This window comes from Myotis brandtii, unplaced genomic scaffold (genome assembly GCF_000412655.1).
Source record: "Myotis brandtii unplaced genomic scaffold, ASM41265v1 scaffold83, whole genome shotgun sequence".
In the NCBI taxonomy this organism is placed as follows: domain Eukaryota; kingdom Metazoa; phylum Chordata; class Mammalia; order Chiroptera; family Vespertilionidae; genus Myotis; species Myotis brandtii.
Window position 1 is genome coordinate 6272329 of NW_005371371.1, and position 10013 is coordinate 6282341.

Below are 10013 nucleotides of genomic sequence, written 5' to 3' on the forward strand. Positions count from 1 at the left end.
GTTATAAATATCTAGATGACCCTTGGCAGAAAAATGTTTCCGCACCCCAGCTCCTGATAATTGACTGGCAGTTCAGAAGTCACCAAAAGAGTGTTCTACTGCCTTCAAAGTGTAAATGTCAGTCTTGTGGGGATGGCTTACCTTACCTTGACAATTCATTTTGCATACTCTGAGTTACCACATAGTAGATTCCCACCGTGTTTTATATATATATTTTATATATATATTATAGTTATGTAGGCAGTCATAGTAACTGCAAGCTCTCATAATTACTACACTGGTTCAATGTTGGCATCATTAATTAAATCTTGACCCTTCCTTGCTTCTCATGTTTTGGTAGTTATCACCAGCCTGAAGCTGGTGAGGGTTCTAATAAAACCCTTAGCCTCACCTTAGGGTAAATTTCTATGTCCTTTTTCCTGACTCTCCCCTCCTCTATACTTTATGCAATGAGTGAGTTTATGATCTCAGAGATTGTAGAGGAGAGCAGAAGTAGATTTATGCAAGGCAATATCAATAAAGTTAGGATGAAGGACCAAGACAAAGAAGGGCAAAACATTTCAGGACAATAAGACTACCTGACTTATCTACGGCTGGAATGTATATAATTTTATTGAATTTATTGGGGTTACATTGGTTAATAAAATTATATAGGTTTCAAGTGTACAATTCTATAATACATCATCTGTATGTTGTATTGTGTGTTCACCATCCAAAGTCAAGTCTCCTTCTGTCACCATTTATCCTCCATTTACCCTCTTCTACCTACCCCACCCCCCCTTTCCCTCTGGTCATCACCATACTGTTATTTGTGTCTATAAATTTTGTGTTTTGTTTTTTCTTAATCCCTTCACCTATTTTACCCAGCCTATCAACCCACTTTCTCTCTGACAATTTTCAGTCTTTTTTCTGTATTTATGAGTCTGTTTCTATTTTGTTTGTTTATTTTGTTAATTGGATTCTATATATATGTAAAACCATATAGTATTTGTCTTTCTCTGAATGGCTTATTTCACTTAGCATAATACCCTCTGGGTTCTTTTTCCTTCTTTTGAATTTAAAACATCTGAAGAAAGAATAATGAAGATCAAAAACACTAGTTTTGTTATTGATAAAGCTGAATTAGGGAATACAGCATACCACTGTAATCATATAATTGGAGTTCCTTTTTTTCTTCTTTAGTTAAACGTACCAATATTTTTAAATTAGCAGGCTTTTTTCCCTAATGACTATGAAATGTTGGTCCTTAAAAGTTTATGTTCTTTATTGGTAAAGAATGTGAAGTTTCAATGAAAAGAATGTTTCAAGAGACAGTGAAACCCAGGTGGAACTGAATCAAGTAGGCTCCATTTTGTTTTTCAACAAAGGAAGTAAACTCTTAGCTTCAAAAGTTGTGAGGTGGGGGCAAGAAGCCTGTTTTTATCCTGGAGAGTTGAAGTTCTGTCCACTCTGTGGAAATAAGAGAAGTATTGTACAAGCAGCACACCCCATACACTAACACTTCATAGTAGACTCCTATGGTAGTTTCTGTATGTACTTACTTAAATTTGCTCATAACATTCCATTATTTGTTTTTTTTATTTTACTAATTTCCACCATTATCATTGCCTTCCTTTTATTATTTTACTTTACTATGTGTTTTTCCCCTTATGATAAAATTGTTGTCATTAATTTTAGATTTTTAATATTATCTAATACTAGAGGCCCAGTGCACATGCACTGGTGGGGTCCCTCGGCCTGGCCTGAGCCCTCTCACAATCCAGACCCCTCAGGGGATGTCAGACTGCAGGTTTAGGCCCATCCCCACAGGCCAGGCTGAGGGACCCCACTGGTGCACCAATCCATGCACCGGGGTTCTAGTATGCATATAAGATCTTTGGTTGATCTCTTCCCACCCTCCCCCCACTTCCCTCTGAGATTCATCAGTCTGTTCCATGTTTCCATGCCTTTGTGTTGAGCATCTGCCCTCTGGTAGTCAGTGCATGTCATAGCTATTGGTCAAATGGTCGAACAGTCACTTAGGCTTTTATGTATATAGACTAGAGGCCCAATGCACGAAATTCGTGCAAGGGGCTCGACCCCCCGCCAGATTTAGCTGGTCTACATGTTTCATGGGAAGTTCAGCATAGGAAGTTTATGCATGACTGATAAAACAAACAAGGAAAAGGCCCAAGAAAGGAAATATCCATCATGAGCAGCAGTTAAAATAATGATTAGTGTCCATATAGAATGGGGGTGTCAAGAGTAACTATTTGGGAAAAATCTACATAATGATGGTAGAAGTTAAACTGGAAATCACTGAATAAAATTAGTGTCATAAATAGACAAATATATACAAATGTAAACAAATTTGTATTCCTCCAGCCTAGAAATCCCTTAGTATTTCCAGCCATCTATGATAAGCCTTCCATTTCATATAAAAATATAGAAAAAACAACTGCCTCCTTTCTAACACTATGCACTACAGGAAGCCAGAGCCTCTTTCCAAATTTGCATTGCCACACCTCCCACCAAGGTATCTGCCAAAGGCTCATGTTCTCATGGGCACTTCCTTTTCCTGCTCCTTAGATATCTACTTTATTTCTTGATATTGTTTTATTTATCATATTGTCTATGTTTGCCTCATCCTTAGAGGTTCGGTTGTTATCTATTTCTAAACAACCCTCCCTTCCTTCTTATTTTCCCCTCTCTTGTCAATACCATTCCTTCAACAAATCCATTTACTTTACCTAGGCTTTGCACAGACTGCATCTCCATCATAAATGAGTATGCCTGTAAGTCTGTTTTGTCTAATGAAAAGAGGTCTGTTTCTTTTTCTTTTTTTTTAATCCTCACCCAAGGATATTTTCCCACTGGTTTTTAGAGAGAGTGGAAAAAAGAGGGAAGACAGAGAGAAATATGGATGTGAGAGAAACACATTAATTGGTTGCCTCCTGCACGAGCCCCGACCAGGGCCCAGGCCAGGGAGGAGCCTGCAACTGAGGTATGTGCCCTTGATTGGAATCGAACCCTGGAACCTTCAGTGCGCAAGCCAATGCTCTATCCACTGAGCAAAACCGTCTAGGAAGAGCTCTGTTTCTAAAAGGATTCCAATCTTCCTTTTAACTTGATCAGTTCAAAATACTTTCTGCTATTTAAAATAGCTGTCTTTTTAATTGTCTTACTAATTATTAATATGATAGTCATTGTTCTAAATACTATACACATTTAATCCCCCCAAACATTTAAAGTAGTTTCTTGTACTTTTATTCCATGCTTAGAGTAAAATGAGACCTGGAAAGGCAAATACCTTGCCTAAGGTCACATGAATAAAAGTGTAATTCCTGAGCCTAACTCTTGACCACTTTTCTATGTCACCTCTTAATCATGAATAAATCATTAAGCAGTCAGTGGGTTACTGTTCTATCCAAGAAATTGTGTAATTGTATTTTATTAAGTATTAACAATATCTTATATTTTTCCCTAAACATGGGTTATGCAAATGCCAGAGGCATTATTCTAGGCTTAGAGAAAATTGTGTTAGACAAGGTGACAATTTTAAAATTTCTTAATTTGATCAAAGATTAAAAAGCCTTCCAGAAAATGTGCCTTCTAGTAATGAAAACACCATGTGGTCTGTTTTCAGGAAATAATCAAAATGATACAATAAAAGTCAAATATGAAATTATTATTTTATAAATAACTTGGTAATGCAGTTAAAGAAACTCACTTATAACTAGTTTTTCTGTGTTTCAAGACTAAATATTAGGAGGGTCAGTTTGCATGTGAGTATATTCAAAACAAATATCAATTCTAATTTGATCTGTGATGATTATATCTACATTTTTTCAAGTAACTAGATGAATGCACAATGCTTCTTGTATTTTTATAGCTATATACTTATAACTATTTGTATCAGTTAGGAAAACTTTCAGCTACAAGGAAAAGGAAATGTGATTCACAGTTTTTTTCGTTTTAATTTTTAATAAATGAGGTTCAATTTTTCCCCCTGAATGTAAGCAGATTTTGGCATTTATGATTAGTGACTACATTGTCAAAACCACCATACCTTATTTTCTTGTTCTTTTCCATATGACTGAAATGCAAAGGTTGCTGTTGCTTTAGACATCATGCCCAAATTGCAAAGAAAAGCGAAAGAGAAAGGGCCAGAAGTTCTGCTTCATCAGAAAAGCAAAAAACCTTCCTAGAAACCCTCTTGACAGTCATCCTTTTATATTTCATTTCCATCTTGTTGGCAAACATGGGTCATTTGGCCATGCCTACATGAAAAAGGCTTGGGAAGTGGGAACATGAGCGCCATGTTAGGCTAATTGTATTCCATCAGTTGAGTAGGGTGGACTGAATTAAGTAGAAAATAAATAGTCATTGCCACTCTGCCTAAGTGCTCCTCTGAATTGTATTACCTGATTCTGGAACTTTGCTCTGATAAGTTATTTGATATCAATGGTTACACTGGTAATTCAATCATATATTAATTTAATACCTATAGCAATCTTTTCTCTATATATGATAGTAATATTGGTTACTCTAACACTTTAAGTCTACTTTTAATTCTGTTGTATTTTTCTCAGTTTAGTTAAACACAAGTGTCTATTTATTTCCCAACCACAAATGTAAGTATATGGTTGTAGTAAAATCATCAAAGTTCCATTCTTGATCCACCCCCCACCCCCATTGCATATTCAGGAATGAGAGTAGTGTTGAAATCCATGGAACTTAGAGCAAATACCATGCCAATCACATGTAAAATATAAACACGTTTCAAATTTATTTGAATTTTAAACAATCTGTTTTCTTTGGCTTATAGAAAAATTACTAAATAGCATATTGCATTAAGAACAAAATGTTCTTTAATCAGAATCAAATTACAATCTTATAGTAACACATAATTATATGGATGAAATATTAAAATTTATAAACATATTGTTTAGACAAAATATCCAAAAACATCATCAAAGTTTTCTTTATTAAAAACTATTTTCCAGTTTAGTGAATATTTAACATTAAGAGTTTTGTTTTATTAAGATTAAACTTTAAGGTGTTTTTTGTTTTTTTATGTGCGTGTTTTTTTGTTGTTTTTTTAATTCTATGCAAAGCATAGAAAAAATGGTAATTACATCTTGGTGTGATCTTTTGAAAAGTCTGGCATAATTTAAAAGCAAGTTTCCATCTGGCTGGTACAGTAAGCAAATGGAATTAGGAGAGATTTGGTCTGTTTCTTGATGTAAATGATTATGATTAGTATAATTTCTTTGGTTTGCTTTTATTACTGCTTTCACTTTTTTGGTATATGTGTGGATATACATAAATATGACATTTCTATCATATTTTGGCTTAACAAATAAAACAGAAAAATATGTGTATTTTGGATGTTTTCTCATTGCCTACTCAACAGTCTCCTTTTTCTTTCCTGGCACCCTCCTCTGTATAACCATGTGTTTGTGGAAGGTGATGCTATCCCGTGCCCAGGAGTGAATCCAGACTATGCAAAGATAGTCAGGATAATCCCAGTGCACTAGACAGGGCACTCATCTTGTTCTGACCAATGAGAGGGGAAGGACTTCTCAGAAAAGGTTCTTTTTGGAAAATAGAAGATCAGGGCAGAAATAGTCCCTTTTCTTCTGCTGGAAAGAATTGTGTGTGCATGGAACTGCTGGAGAGCTAGAGCCGCTCCAGAGCATGAGAAGAGCCAACCTCTGGGGTGGCAGAGTGAGAACAGGCAACCCCGAACCACCCTACCCGAGGAGCCTTAGTGATGACACACTTCTTTCTTTGCTAAATTATTTTCTATTATTTGTAGCTTGGTGCATGCTAACCAATATAGTTGACCATATGTAGATATTCTGAAATGTATATCCATTCAAAAAAACTTTAAGTTTTGGTTGTCCGGTGAATAAAATACAGTTTCTCAAGCAATATTGTGTGTGTGTAATATTCTTAAGTAATATTTGGAAAAAAATAATTTAGATTCTAATGGTAGCCTTGTATGCTATTTGACATTTTGAAAGATTTAATAATGTTACAATAAATTCATCTATCAATAAATATTTTGCTCATATGGACCTAACTTTCTCCATACAGTATAATTGCTAAGTTATATAGTTCTTTTGATATTAATATTTTATATTAGATGTTTTGAGTTCTCAAACATGAAGGAAATAATATTCTAAATTATCAGCTCCCTACAGGGTTTATAGATTTCCTTCATCATTTGGTTGTTTCCATGTTGTCTCATGCCTTATAATAACCAAAAATTAATAGTTTTTTTACCAGCTACTCTCTTTTTTCCAGAGGGCTCATAAAGCATTCTCTACCAATGGTACAGTTCTAGATAATTGACTCCTACTTTCAAATATTTCTAAAATAAAATGTCTAAAAACTTCAAGCAAAAGTAGTTTTAAAATATTAATTCATATAGTAATTTTAGCTAATGTGAAAGATTGGAAGAGGAGTGACTTTAATAGAATTTTTTAATGTCTATGTTTATACATCTGAAATTAATAAAATTAGTGCAATTCATAACATATGGTCAGTCTTATGATACACAGAAACATAGAAATATAAGAGCACATTAAAGTCATGTCTAGTGGGTCCTAGCTGCACCCCATAAACTCTTAGGTAACTTTTAACAAATGCAAAATAATGAGCTTCAACCCAGAGCTTTGTGAGTCCAGCTAAATCACCATGTTCCCTGGGGATTCTTTTGAAGAAATCATAGAGCTGTAACTTGTCCTAAAGGCTGGTGTTGAGGAAGACAGAAAGAGAAAAAAAATACAGGTGCACTCTCTTCTGCCTATTAAAGGATTCACCACAACCTTGAGTTGAGTGCTAGTTAAGAAAGTGAACTGACTGCATTTTTCTCATTTCTTATGTCCTAGCTTTTGACGTACCTTTGGTGTCAGGAAATTCTTCCCTCAAAGCATCAATCGCTCATGTTCAAATTTAAACACATTTCCTCCTCTGTAATCAGTGAGGAGAGAGAGCAGCTGGTCACCATCTTCTATCCACTAAACCTTCAAGCCTTTTCTTCAGAATAAATGATCCTACTTCTTAGACTCATAAAATTAGAAGGGACCTTGAAGTCATCCCATCTTTCCTCTGCCTTTAGACAAGACTATTCTTTAACTGTCCCAAACAGATGAGCAAATTTAACCTATTTTTAAAAGAGATCAAGAGAATCTAATCAAAAGCCTCCAACAGTCACACATCCCTCTGATGAAAAACCCCCACTCTCAGGAAATCATCATCATTATCATCAAATAGCATCTTCTAAACACCCACATGTGCAAAATATGTTTGAATATTCAGACCCTAAAGAGGGCCTGAGAGACCCAGAAGAAATGGTTGAAGGAAACTACAAAGATACATAATTCACACTAGCTCTATTCAAGGCACTGGGGGAATCTAGCTTACAGCCATAAATGGATCTATAGCAGTGGTTCTCAACCTGTGGGTCGAGACCCCTTTGGGGATCGAACGACCCTTTCACAGGGGTCGCCTAAGACCATCGGAAAACACATATATAATTACATATTGTTTTTGTGATTAATTACTATGCTTTAATTATGTTCAATTTGTAACAATGAAAATACATCCTGCATATCAGATATTTACATTACGATTCATAACAGTAGCAAAATTACAGTTATGAAGTAGCAACGAAAATAATTTTATGGTTGGGGGTCACCACAACATGAGGAACTGTATTAAAGGGTCGCAGCATTAAGAAGGTTGAGAACCACTGATCTATAGCAAACCCATCAGAACCAAATTATTTTTAAGAGACATTTCAGAAACTCCGGAAGATTTTCATTTTTCATTCAAGGAAATTTCCTTATAATTAAAAAAAAGTATATATCCATTGAGTTTTTTCTGTTTAAATATTAGAACTTATTGATTATGTCAAACTCATGTGTAATAACCTAAGAATGAAGGAAAAATGCAGCGTATTTAATCTGAAATAAATCTGTATCAAGTTAAGAACCAGAGCTCCCAGGCTGCCTCCAGAGGCTGGAGACTCCCCACCCCAGGCTGGAATGTCTCTATGTTCTCCAACTTCTCTTCCAGTCAACGAATTTCCATTGTCTGATTCCTACTTGGTTTTAATTGAATAGAACAATTTACCTCACGGTAAATCTGGGCATATAAAAACATTTGATTAAAGGAAAACTTGTTGACTCATATTTGCCAGGCGAATGGGCTGGCCATTGAGGTGGGATGGCGTTTAACCAGGGTGGTCCTCCAGGTTTGTCTCCACCACACCTTTAAGCATTCTGCCAGGGACTGGAGCACGCGGGCTGGAATCACACATCATTCATATTCTCCTCCCTCACCTTTGTGGCTTGCTCAGCTACACCCCATTGCTCACCTTTTGAGAAGCTCTGTGTCACTGGGAAAGTAATCACAGTGCTCAGTGTTCGGGAGCTGGCAAAGAGCCCGTGGAGACTTGAAGGAGCCCTGAAAGGATGTGTATTGCACCACAACAGGCTTCAAACTGTTTGCTGTACAAGCACAAGGGATTGTTTTGATTACAGTTGCTATTCAATTTTCATTTGTGCCCCTAAAGTGCGGCAGCCTATTCAGTATATTATTGTATAATCTCTGTATGATAGGCAGCAGGTATTATGTAGCAATACTTTACCATAAGCATAAAGATATATTAATAGGATATATAACTTAGCATATAATTTATTTTATTATTTTATTTTATTTTATGATAGCTATGCCCATTCTATTCTCTAAACTTATTTAGAGCTTCAAATCTCACTACCATGAACAAAATGCATACATATTTTAGGGGAATACTAAACTTTTCTATTAATTATTGGATATCTCCTATATTTGAAAGAAGAAAATAACAGTGGGCATTTTCATATATTATCACAGTTAAACCTAGTCATTGCATTTCAAGGTAAAATATATTTATTCTCACTTATTTTCTGATAAAGAAACTTAGCCTAAAAGAAGATTCCTTTATGAAAAACTGGATTTAAATATAGGCATCTCTGGTCCTGAAGTGTATATGGGTACAATTGTTTAATTAATTTGGTCTAAGAAGCAACTAAACTAAATGAATGCTAGGCTTCTATAATTCATCTAAAAGAAAAACCTCTGGTGATTAACTATTGATTATTTATTTTCTAATTACAATATGCAGAATATACATTTTTATTTCAGCATAAGATCAGTACATTTTCTATATTTGATCTGGTGTTTCCACAAAAGTCAATCTGTCATTAAATGGCCTTAAGTTATTCACCATGGCCAGTAAATGTTTTCCACTGCTCATCTGTCCTCTTTATTAGTCTCAGTCACTCCCTTCACTCTTTAAGAGCTGTACTTATCAGTGGTCATCATATTAGTAACCTGTGAAGTTTTGCATCACTGTATGTCAGTGCTACTTCCCTCTGAGCCATAAACTGCACTTCAATCCCATGATGCAATCCCGCAGCAGCCTACAGACACCATGGATACTGCTTCCAGTGCTTCACATAGAGCTGAGGATCTTCATTATTTTCAGCTGGGCCTGAGCCTCAGGGCTGGCACATTAACAATATTAGAAGTCCCTGGTACAGGCGGCAAGGGAACCACTCCTGGTCTCTGACTGAACCCTACCAGAGGCTGTCACTTTGTATTTCAGAGAGATTAAAAGTGCTAAGGCTTGTTGTTTTTTGTTTGTTTGTTTGTTTGTTTTGTTTTTGTTTGTTCTGTAGTATAAAAAAATCAAATTACAACTTCTTTTTAACCTCTTTAGGATCCGAAAGGTTAAGCCTGTATGTATCTGTGAAGAGACTTACATAAAAAAAGGGTTTTATAACAGGGCATTTGCAAAGATAATTCACTCTTCTTTGTATACATAGTCTATTTTCCATACCTTACTATATCTCAATTACTATTCTTTACTAGCATCATCAACCTCTATTAAGCTCTGGTACAAGCTTAATCTTGAATTTCCCCATTTTGAGAGGCTTGCCCAGTCAGCTCTCAGACATTTCATGGAACATGTTGCTGTG